Here is a 12,461-nt window from a genome sequence, read left to right as displayed (position 1 = left end):
GGCCTCGGTGACGGCACGAACCGTGATCATTACGTCAACGGCCTTCGTGGCGTCACGAACCGTGATTATTACGTCAACGGCCTCCGTGACGTCGCGAACCGTGAATAAGACGTCAAAGAACGTCACGGACCGCGATTATGACTTCAACAGTCTCTGTGGCTTCACGGACAGTTATTATATAATAAACGGCCTCCGTATCATCATGGGCCGTGATTACAGTATATAAAGTCGAAGATCTTCGTGACGTCACGGACATGGATTATTACGCCAAGTCCACTGTGACGTCATGGACTGTGATTAAAACGTACACGGCCTCTTTGACGTCAATGATCCGCAATGGAACAAAGATTGACATGGTGATGAACAATAACCTCATTTTCGGGATAGACTTCGCGGCAATAATTATTAATTTGAATTTCACTTGATTCTGTTTTGCAATTATTGCTCATACTCAACTAATTTTAACTAGATCGTCATTATTTTCGAGCCTATTTCACAACAACAGCAATGGCATGTGCTATGCTGTGTTAGTTTTTAGCGTGAGTTTACTGTAGTCCCTCAAACAAGGCGAAATATTTGATCGTATATAAATTAAAACAACGGTACTGATAGTATTTTAAAGTACCAAAACAGAGGACCATTTTTAGAAATGCTCGTGTCAGTAAAGAGCTCTGAAATTTAGAAACAGCTTTGTAAAAATACTTCAACGTAAGTGTGGCTTGTTCCCGAGCTATCCATCAAATCTTCGATTACTTACGCGGGCGTTGAGAGTGTGAATTTAACCGAAACAACCACCTGCCTCCTAGAGGGTATATACAAAGAGCGCTATCGTCAGGTGTTCGCGCGATAACGAAGGACCAACGAATGAAAGTTTGCAACGGTCCCTTGGTGAAAGCTTCAATGCATGTGCACAAGCATTTCTGAGCATGTGAGTGCTGGCCACCAGTCATTCGATGCATGGGTAGTTTGCACGTGCCCATCACGCGCATCGAAGTGCCCAAAGCGTCAAACCAGTTCACGCATCCAAAAAAATCGACATGAAATATCAATTTTTTGTAATTCCAATACAATTCATCAATCTTTATCCGTGATCCTTAGAACACATTGCTTCTGCTTGCCTTTATCGTATCGTATTGTATTTCATTATTTCGTATTGTGTTTCATTAATCGAGTTTAATCGCAGACTTTTTTTTAACAGGTGATTCAGAACGGTACTTCCCCGTGGACCAGCTCGATGACCGACCAGTGCCGAGGTAAGAAAATTTCTTCGACAGTGCAGGCATTTTGCCAGAACATCGAATGCATTTATGGGTAGTATTCCAAAAATGAGAGAATCATGAATAAGATGAATTACGAATTTTTGATAGCTACATAAGAAATTTTCTTTCATATTAATCTTATGGAGACATGAGTGAATAATCCTTAGTAGAAAGCTTTAAGGCCGGATTATCAAAAGACCGCTAAGTCACTAATTTTTTTCGTAAATAGTGCAAAGTAAACGCTGATTCAAACGGAGTATTAATGAAACATTTCCGCGGCAAGCTACGTAAGAGAACATTAAGTAGTACGTTACTCTATGTCAGCCAGTAGGCTGCTAAATGAAGCTACCAGCTACTTTTTGGTAGGTGAAGCGAGTTCTAATTATTGATTTACTAACACGGTGAGTTGTGAAATATTCTTGTCGATTGCTCAACTAATAATATGTAGTCGTGTTATATTTATTGAATAAATTTCAGTCGTGTTTATACCAGGGAATAATTAGTTTTCCATTCGCGTTAGAAATTACCAGAAAATATTGATCTATAAATTCTAGAGTTTTTTGTTCATTCACTAAAAGCGTATCGACGTGCATTTTATATTCGAAATTAAACAAAGCATAACCAGCCGACCATAGTTTTTAGCTCCAAAGACCTTTACCTGTCTATCTCGCTTCGAGTCACCGACATGTGGAACAGCCTCCCTGACATAGCATCATTGACGCTCCGAGTATGAACGCCTTCAAGAACAGACTAGACGAAGCTATGCAGGAGCATATGTTCAGTCTTAAAATGCCTAGCAAATTACGGACCAGGCAATAAGTCCAGCAGCTATCTCGATCAATCGTCAGCTAATAGAAAGATCGGGTTCCAAAGGCCGGATCCCTTGTGAATCAAGTCACGAAAAGTTCAAGAATCGGCAACAGGCCAGGGCCTATTTCTTCAGTGCCGACACTTCTATTCTATTCTATTCTATCACACCCAAACTCTCCTAGTTATGCATGTGCTTCTATCAGGTTTTATGGCATCGTGAACGATATCGACCCCCCGGGGACGAAGACTTAACTAATGTGGGTAATAAATTGATAAGGGTCGAAATTAAGGGGGTCGATCAGGAAAAATAAAAAGAATTTATAAGGTTTTTCAAGAACTCGCATACAAACATTTTTCTTCGAGTATAGTAGAAACTTTGAAATTGCATCCATTTTAATCAGCGAAAAGAAATGAAGAACTTTCAATTAAATATGTGAAGAAAGTTAAGGAAAAGATTAGAAAAAGGTTAAAAAATTCCAAGAATTAAAAAGCAGAGAAGATTGCGATTTAAAAGTAGACTATAGTTATTTTTAAGTACTTATATACGATTTAAAAAATTCATTCAAGTGCACTGGATGCCGGGAATGCACACAATCCTATACTACATGCCGGTGCACGCACGCAATCCAACACTGAATCCCGGGGAGTGCGTAGCAGTCCTACACTTCAGTCAAGAATCTGATTGTCATGGCAGTAAACTGAAGAGCTGTCTACTACTACAGAGAGCAGCACTCATTTAGAAATTGCTTTTTCACATGACTCAATAACCCAATCAAAATTTAAAGCCGCCTCAGCTTCTGATTACCAGAATCAGAAGCTGCCACGCCTCAGAATTTTGTTTGGGAAGTGACTGCCGAGCCCCGACGCGTAGGTTAGAGGCAGTGCAAGGTAGAGCCCACCGAACAGTCGATCAGCTGCCGATGATGGGACATTATTCTAGCAGCTCCCTTATTATAATAACCTTTAACTAGTCGTTGTTATAATTACGCTAAATCATTTTAATCATCGTTACAACGTTCATAATTGATATTTTCGGTGAAATTGATACACATATCGCTGGTCAAAAAGGTCAATGAGTAAGGCATGAAGGCCACGAGTAAAACAACGAGTTTTTATATAAATCATCATTAAATTACTGCATCTCAACCTGTTCATCTTGAGTCATTATATTTTAATTCAACATAATGACTCAATGCAAATATTATTTAGTCGTCCTCTGAACAGAATTGCTTGGTGTGTTGTTGCCAAGCTTCGAACATCTCTACCGAAAAATTGGATCTCCCCAATCCTGGCAGCTCATTTATAGCGAATATGGATTTGAAATGGAATACGTATAATTTTCCAGATTTTCAACGACTAGGGTTGGGTTATATTACTCCGCAAGTAATACGTTCTAGGTCAACTTATTCGCACACACTCACTGACTAATTCAGGTCACACATGTAAATCCCAACTAAAATCTTAATCCTGGTGCTATGTTGATATACGAAATCAATTAACTAAAAGAGTTAACCGCAAATGCTGGTGAACGAAACAGAAAACGAAAAAACATGATAAGCATCGTCACGCAGTTGTTGACAGAGCAGCGCAGGGAGATTGAGACGGTGTCGTCCTCGATGTCGTGGTCGTACAAGTCAGTGTTGTTGAACTCACAAGTGTACAACCTGCGAACGAAAACAGTGAATTAGAGAAATAATGTTTGAAGTATTTAATTATTTTGTGGTATTTAATTATTTTTTTTTCGGTGAAAAGTAATCAAGGTATATTCAAAAATACCTGAACAGAAAGAGACCAATCATTCTGTGAAAAATATTTTTCAGGATGCATTCTTATTGCGACCTGATTCGAATATAATTTCCATGAATTGCGCTAAATTTTAAATTCAAAACATTTTATAAGAGTTTCTTTGACAATGTTTCGGAGAAACTCGTAGGAAAAACAATCATTTTGGACAAAACTAATGTACCCAAAGGAAGGCTTGCAACAAACATTTTTCGTGTAGACGTTGTTCAATAAGCTTCAAAATTGTGCTTTTGACATTGGAAATTTTCGCAGGCACAAAATTTAAGCACAATTTTTCAGGCTAAAATTAAAAAATCATCATCAATGGTTCAGTTAATTTTATATGGTGGAGCGCTGTGAAAATCAAACTATGGCCAAAATGCAAGGCTGCTTGGGCATAATGCTCTGCAACGGCCCATATTTAGATTGAAGAACAGGCCTACAGAAAAAAAAACACTTTACATACACTGCGATAACAGCGTAAAAAATCAGTCAACAACTTTTTTGGAACTATTCACTCAATCTTGTTTTAAATCCTTGAAGTGCTGAAATATATTTTTTTAAAGCTTACCGAATAATTTTTGGGAGCTTCAGCTTAAGATTTTGGTAATAATATAAAAGTATTAATTTGTAACATGTTATGATGATAAAGTATTAAAGTGGGTACATTAATTGTTACGCAATCGCGAAAACTTTAACGAAGGAATTTTTGAAACATTTAAGCTGAGTTACTAGACGTGTTAATTTTATTGTTACTGTACTTACTATTTGATCAAAATGAAAGGATGAATGTCGTTTATAGAGCAGTTCCATATTGAGACCTATGCTATATCAATACTATTAAATTTTACTATGGGACACTGCAATTAAAATTAAAATTATTCGCATCTTGTATTGTAAAACAATATAATAGCGCGAGGTTGGAAAACAGCTGCTTTTTCGGCTTTATGAAAGCATTAACTCAATTTCGTGAATGCTGCAGACTCAAAGGTCTAAATCCAACTCTGAGCTGAGATTTATTTCACTGCTTCAAAATATTATAAATCAGGCAAGGCGTCATTCTGGTTAACTTAGCATATCAAACTAACTAATTAATTAACAAATGACAAATTCCTAAGTTCATAACCTCATTCAAGGACAAAGTAAATTTAAAATTTAAATTTATACATTTAATATCAAATACCGTTACATTTAATGTCAAAATTTACAGGTACCTTGCTATCGTAGGAGACCCAGCCTGGCGCAGCGACCAGAAATGTCCGGTTGCCCATCAGCTGGCACAATCCGCCTGCAAACCGGCCTCGACAAGTCAGCCAATATATAGTCACTAAAAAACTGGAAAAATGTTTATTGTTGGCAAGGGCACACGTAAAAACATCGTATGAGAAGGCAAGAAATGTGAGAGATGTTGGGGCATTAAATGAGGGAGTCGAATGGAGGTGATTAGAATTAAGTTTAATGACTTCAGTCTGACTGATACTTCCGTACGTTGGTCGTGAAAAATCTTATACGGTACCGATCAAAACCAATGATGTTTTAAATAAGTCGCCATTTCAATCTGATTTTGTGAAATCCTCAGTCAAAAACAAGCCAATCTCGGAGTTATGATCATTGCTGTGTGTATTGGTCGTTTGAATATTTTTGCACCAGCTACTGAACATGTATCCATATGAATTTGAAATTGGCGGTAGTTGAATCTCCCTTCACCTTATTCATTGTCCAAAATCTATATCGCCTTTCTCGCCTCCCCATACGATGCCTTAATCAGTTCTTTTCTACACAATAAAGATATTCTAGTTATGTAGGTAACATAAACGTCATATATAACTGCAACAATAGCGTTCCGTCAAAAAAACTTACAAATTATCTTACCCTAGGCCTTCCTTTTTGTTGTTAAACGTAGGTTATTTATTGGTTTATCAGTAATGACAACGCGCTTCCTCAATAATTGACCCCCGACATATAATCGCGCGCTAGTTATTTAATAATTTAATTTAATAATCGTGCGTCACCCTTGTAGCTGAAGCAGGAGCATGTCATCTTAGAGTCCCCGCACAAGCGCACGCACTCCAGCGGACCGCTCACATTCTTGTTCAGCAGGGAAGTTCCTGAGAAGCGTTTGCCATTGCCTGAAATTGTTTTATAATAACATGTTCTAACAACATATATTTATATAAATAATATATATAATATTCAGCAGAGAAGTTCCCGAGAAGCGCTTGCCATTACCTGAAATTGCTTTATAATAACATATTCTAATACTATACTTTGATCGAGAACACTATTTGAAATTAGGATATACTTTTTAATAGAAGTATTTAATCGAATAATGAAATTTCTACTCACTTAAGTTCACCTTTCAGTCTAACTTTGCGATATCTTTCAAAAAACTATTATTCTTCAACTCACTAGAGAATTAGCTGGAAAATCGTAATAAGAGACCATTTATATCTACAACATATTGAATTATTATTGAAATTTACACAACCAATTAAAACTCATCCCAAATAATTTTTTAAGTGAACTAACTTGGGTTGAAATTATTTCAAAAGAGGCAGTTTTTAAAGGCTATAGCGAAGTCTCAAGCAGAGAACCCACCCAAAGATTTCGCAGTGAACGTCGAGTGACTGCCGAGCCCGGCTGCGTAGCTTAGATACAGTGCGAGGTAGAGCCCTCCGAGCAGCCCATGATGGGTCATCATTCCCGTAGAGCTCTTATTGTGAGCTTATAAAACAATTCACTTAAGTATTAAGTGAATTCTTTAAGTATTACTTAAGTATGTCCAGTACTCAAGTATGTCCACTTAAGTAATGATTATAGCAACCAAGATCGTAAGAATTGTATTGTTTGTAAAAAAAACACTTCTTACTTCCCGATGTCAGGTTATAACTGTTGTCAATTATGGGTAAAGATTTTTATGATAGTCATGTGAAACAAACTACAACGGATTTGCTGCTCACGTAAAATTTCTGTAACTACTTTTTATAGTATATAACCAATGAGACTATATTTTACATTGTGGAGAAAATATAGTTTTTAATTGCTATATAAATAATTTTTAAGTTGCAACGTATTAGGTTTAGGATTTTGGTTTATCATTTTCAGTTTTCAATCACCTTAGCCGTGACCTCCAGCAGCAGTGTGTTGTATTTACCATTGTATTTCGTGATCTTACCGTGGAGTTTTGTTAATTGATAGCTCTGTGATTACATTTGTGATTGTTTGATTTTAGATTGAATCGTTTCGTGCTACATTGATTATATATTTGTGTGTGTTAATTTGTTTATAACATATTCATATACTCTAGTTAGGTATTTCAAGTGTTATTTTTGTTTTATTTCAGAAAGGCTTCGATTTTGGACTTGGGATCAATTTGAAGTATAATGAACCGCGCGGTTAGGGTTAGGTTTAGATGTGTTAGGTTTGTTGTTGTGTGTTCCTGTTTAGTACATGTTAGTCAAATTTACTTTCAACTGTTTATTTATTGAAAAATGTTTGGTTTGGTAAAGTGATGGTTTTTTGAAGTCTTGTTTGAGGAACGATCGTGTGCTCTATGTCGAGGAACGCTTGTTCATTGCATGGAAGCTCTTCAATAACATCAACATCGTTATGTTTACAATTCCGTAAATATTTATTCTATTTATATTCGATTTCTTGAACACTGTACGTGATGGTCTAAGAAAGTTGACATTATTTCATGAAATTCATCCTATTTCGATAAATTTTGAACAATTAGGTTATTAACAGTTTACTATATGAGGAAGTGACTAAAGACATACGCAGAATAATAATTTTTACTCTAGAATAACGTAAGAAGTTGTGTATGTTACTGTAACTGTGAGAAAACTATAACTCTACGTAAGATGATACAAGTACATTTGCATGATATGAAACCTCATGTTGTAAGAATAAAGATGAACATTTAATAACGTCCGCATTAATTATAACAAACAATCTAAAGACACCTTACTTTTTAAGAGGTTAGCAATCTCAAGTTGCGGGAATCTTTCACAAAACAGTGATTCAATTTCAAAGTTATTTTTATCAAAAGCTTATTATTCGTCGACTAATATCAATACACGAATATCAATTAATTGTATTTAATTAGGCGCCTACATTTGATAGATTATAATTGTTCAATAATTTGGGTCGCTTGGTGTACGTAGCAGATGATACGTGAAATAAGTGATGAAAAAAATTGAGGAAAACCGTCGATTAATGTCGGATAAGAACGCAACGTCGCTTCAACTTCCACACAAAGTCTTTAAATTGTGAATAAATATGTCGTCATCCCCACCTCATCCTTTTTTTATGCTGATGAAATTTGTAGTTACATGGGCGAATTTCTGAATAAATTAAAAATATTCAAGGGGATAATATACCCGTAATCCCATTTAGAAATATTTTAGTTCTCTATAACAGAAGAAACGAAGTGCACAATAGAATTGAACGAACACAAACTGTGGACTAAAGGACAGTGCCTGTGCCTTAGCTGTTGTGTACACCGTATCTGACCCTTAAATAGGTACTCGACTGTCAAATTAATTGATTTAACAATTAAATTTTGATTGCCACGTTCAAAATGATTTATGAATGGCTAAACGCAGACTTGAGTAATTTTCTATGAAGCCACAGCTCACCGGAGAATAGTGAAACATGTGACTGGATCAATTCTAAGCATGTATCTTTTAATGTATACGGAGAGCCAGAAAATGACATGAAAACTAATAAAATACGAACTTTGAAATTTGGTAGTAGAGAAATTTTTGGTATAATGATTAACATTAAAGCATCGTTCTGGCCCGGCAGACATGATGACGTGCAATTAGCTGAAGGAAATAAATTACAAGTCCCGGTGTAAATTTAACGTTTCATAAAACTCCCTAATGCCAGGTTTTAAACATTACTTATTTGCACTAATGGTGCAAGTAAAATGCGATAGTGGATTTTTTGTTTTGTTCTAACTAATGCAATATGAATTTTAGGTCATCATAAATCCTAAAGAAATTATTACCATTGTCGAATAGATCACTAAGATTGCAAGTTATGGATGAGTATTGGCAAGTTTAACCTGAAGGCGGTTGACTTATACATATACATTTATTCATTACAAACTCCATACCTCTTCGTTCGTAAATTTTGAGAATTTCCCTTCTAAATCTTAGGATTTGTGTAATATTTTCAGTCAGCCTCTTTAACGAATATAGAACATTTCTGCAGCTAAATAAAAGATATTAGCTCCAAACAGTATAAATCTACGCCGTCTATTGGTACCAATGAATATCTTATTTGTTTGCGCGTATACGTTTTGGAAACGGTTACTACTAATGCAATACATGTTCAATAGCGAAGAAGTTCTCAATGCGTAAATATGCTACAATAAAAGGAAATAAATCTAGACTTCATACATTACATTTTATTGTCGGTTTGTATTCTGTATGAGGCTCATAGTAGTTATAATTCAGCCAATGCATACATTGCATCACGAGACTTCATACATTCAATAATGAGACTTCATACATTGCATCACGAGACTTCAAACATTTCATAGTGAGACTTCATACATTACATCACGAGACTTCATACATTTCATAGTGAGACTTCATACATTGCATCACGAAACTTCATACATTTCATAGTGAGACTTCATACATTGCATCACGAGACTTCATACATTTCATAGAGAGACTTCATACATTGCATCACGAGTAATATGTAGACTTCATACATTGCATTCCATCAAGTAATTCTATTCTAACCATAGGATTGAAACAACTAACTTTTTGCAATAGAATTCGGATATATTTTCTCGGAAGTCAGTAATAATTACGAACTCCTGATCCTGTTGATACGATTATTGATTGGTGTATTAGAATATACATAGGAAAACGAATGGCATTCTTCCAAATTGAATATAATTTCAAATTAGAATCATGCTCTCTTGAAATTTTGAATCGAGTTCTCTATATTTCTTCAATTTTTTTGTAAAAAATAAGTCGTTGGACAAAGTTACTTTATTATGGGTTTTATACATTCATCGCCTCTTGATAATTTTTCTCTTTCTTATCTCCTGAACTGCCCGCTAGATATTTGTTATTCAACTAAGGAATAACTTGAATATTTGGAATAATTATATACTTTTTTATTGATAAAATCTTTTAGAAGTGCTCCTGGCTGCTGCGCACCCCATATGCATTTTAGAAATACCTTATTATTAGGAAATACTTTATGCATTTTCGTCTATTAAATTCGTCGAAATTAGGTTTCCGATAAAATACTAATCTTCAATAAATTTACTAAGTACACCAATTCTCCTCACCACTATATTTTTGGCAAAGAAAATCATTCAAAACTATTAACAAAGTAGCGTCATGGATTTCTTCACGTCACATTGTTAGAACTTTAGAATTATATTGAAATTTAAAGCATTACTTCCATCAAATACACTATAGTCATAAGTTAAATAAACTTCCTGCTCGGAGGAAACCAGGCAATAATTGGATTGATTAGATTTTGAGATATTTGTTCCCTTGTCATTCATTTTCACGTCAGTTTTAAGGTCCACTATTTCTTAAATTGTCTTCATTTAAACGTTCATTGAAACGTGATTTCAAACCAGAATAAAGCTCTGAAACGTTGTCGGTTTGTTTAGCGCTGGCTTTTTAGTGATAAATTTTTGCTAAAAAAAACAGAGATTAGTTTCTTGTTATTATCGTATTTGCTGCAGTATTAATTTTCGATAGTAAATGGGTTTACTGAACGGTTTATTAATAATAGTAGGACCTTGGAACTGCAACTTGAAAATGGATTGTCACTTGTACCAAATATTTAAGTTCATTGCGTGGGTAAAAGTAGATGGCTAACATAAAACGGGCGTCTGAAACTTAGCTCCAAAAGATAGTTCAATGTTGTGAGTATTTACCGTAGATTTGAATATAAAACATTCATAGTGAATAGCATTGCTAATGCTTTCAAAGAAACCGAAACTGCACGTAGGATCATCGACAAAGGATATCAGCGCACTAAAGCCGCAGTAGTTCAAGAAGATTGATTGATTGATTAGCATTATTGTCGATTTTGGTGGATTCCCAACTTCAAATTGTCACCTTTAAGGGTTAATTAACTAATTAAGAACTAAACTATACCGAAATAGGATTATTTTAGTTTAGAAATTACTCAATTAACATGATAAATTATAAGGTGGTTGCTGTTTATATATGACTCTACCTATTAAATTCGCATATTCAACCAAAAATTCGTATGAATGAAACGAAACAAATTTTTGAGACTTACCGATTTGATTACGAGCTGTCATTGTTATTAAGCAATTTACGACACATAGTTTCAATTTTAATAATTATGAACCATATTATAGTGTTTTACGAAACATTATATAACTATCTAAGAGCATTATATAATCATTTTTATTTGACCTTCTTGTTATGTTATGTGTGATTAACGAATACGAATAAGGAATAAACTGTATATAATTGCTTCTTGAACTAAAACGGTCATTACTTTTGTTAAGCCGAGATCGATATCGAGATGAAACATCGATTCGATTTTTTCATTCTTTTCCGCTGATAATTTTACATGACTAAATGATGTGATATTAGTGTCCTAAACAATCTGAGTGTAACCTACTTCTTTATTTATTCTTCATAATATATCGGTTGTTATATGCTTCAAGATGCGCAAAAGATGCATTTCTAAACATATTGATCTTTTCCCCTCTATTAACTTCTTCTTACGGCTTTTTCCTCTCTTCTATTCAGCCGTAAATACAGAGGGTTGCATATCACGCACTGTCGTTGATCAGAAAATCTGCCATATTTTTTATTTCAGTTATTCAGTTGAATCATGTTGAAATTGATGTTGAGTGTTGTCTTCTTGGGTTAGCCGACTTTCTGTTGCAACGAGCGGAAAGACAACCAACCAATTCAGGGAGTCGTAGCCACTTCTTACGTGTACCCTCATCGAGCGTTGATCAGCTGGGTTCCTGAGTGTATCTGAACCAAGGACCCATACCCTCAGCGCTGCATCTTATTCCATTGAAGCTGATGAAGTTTCGGAAATATATCTGGAGATGCTCGTGCTGCCCCAGACGTACAGTTGAAGCGAAACTCGAATTGCCTCTTCTTGAGCTCTAATCAACCGAAACGCAACATTCTGAATCCAAAGCATTGATAAGAAAGTGGTAAGTTGAATAGTTTATGAAGAAGAGGAATACATGCAGAGAGCTTAGAAGAATGGGCCCACAAAATTGAAAAATTATTGCTGCTGGGAAATAAATCACTAGGAAATCTATTCTTTATCCTTTAATAAGCCAAAAGTAACTATCTATACTCTAAAACAGCGAAAATATTATTTGGACATAATTCAACATATATTTTAAATACGAAAATTTATTTTGCAGCAAAAATATGGTTTTGAATGCGATCAGCGCTATAATACTATCTAAATTTACTACTTTATTGAAGAATACGTCACGAAATTCAAGGTCACGTTACTTATGTATGTAGAATGGTAAGAAAAATATCAACAATGTACTTATTATTGCTGCATTGTATTGTTTATGATGTATGATTATGCAATGTCTAACATTATATT

The sequence above is a fragment of the Hyalella azteca genome, unplaced genomic scaffold, assembly GCF_000764305.2.
Source record: "Hyalella azteca isolate HAZT.00-mixed unplaced genomic scaffold, Hazt_2.0.2 contig16599, whole genome shotgun sequence".
NCBI classification, from domain to species: domain Eukaryota; kingdom Metazoa; phylum Arthropoda; class Malacostraca; order Amphipoda; family Hyalellidae; genus Hyalella; species Hyalella azteca.
The sequence above is the reverse complement of the archived record's forward strand: the minus strand, read 5'-3'. Positions refer to the sequence as shown.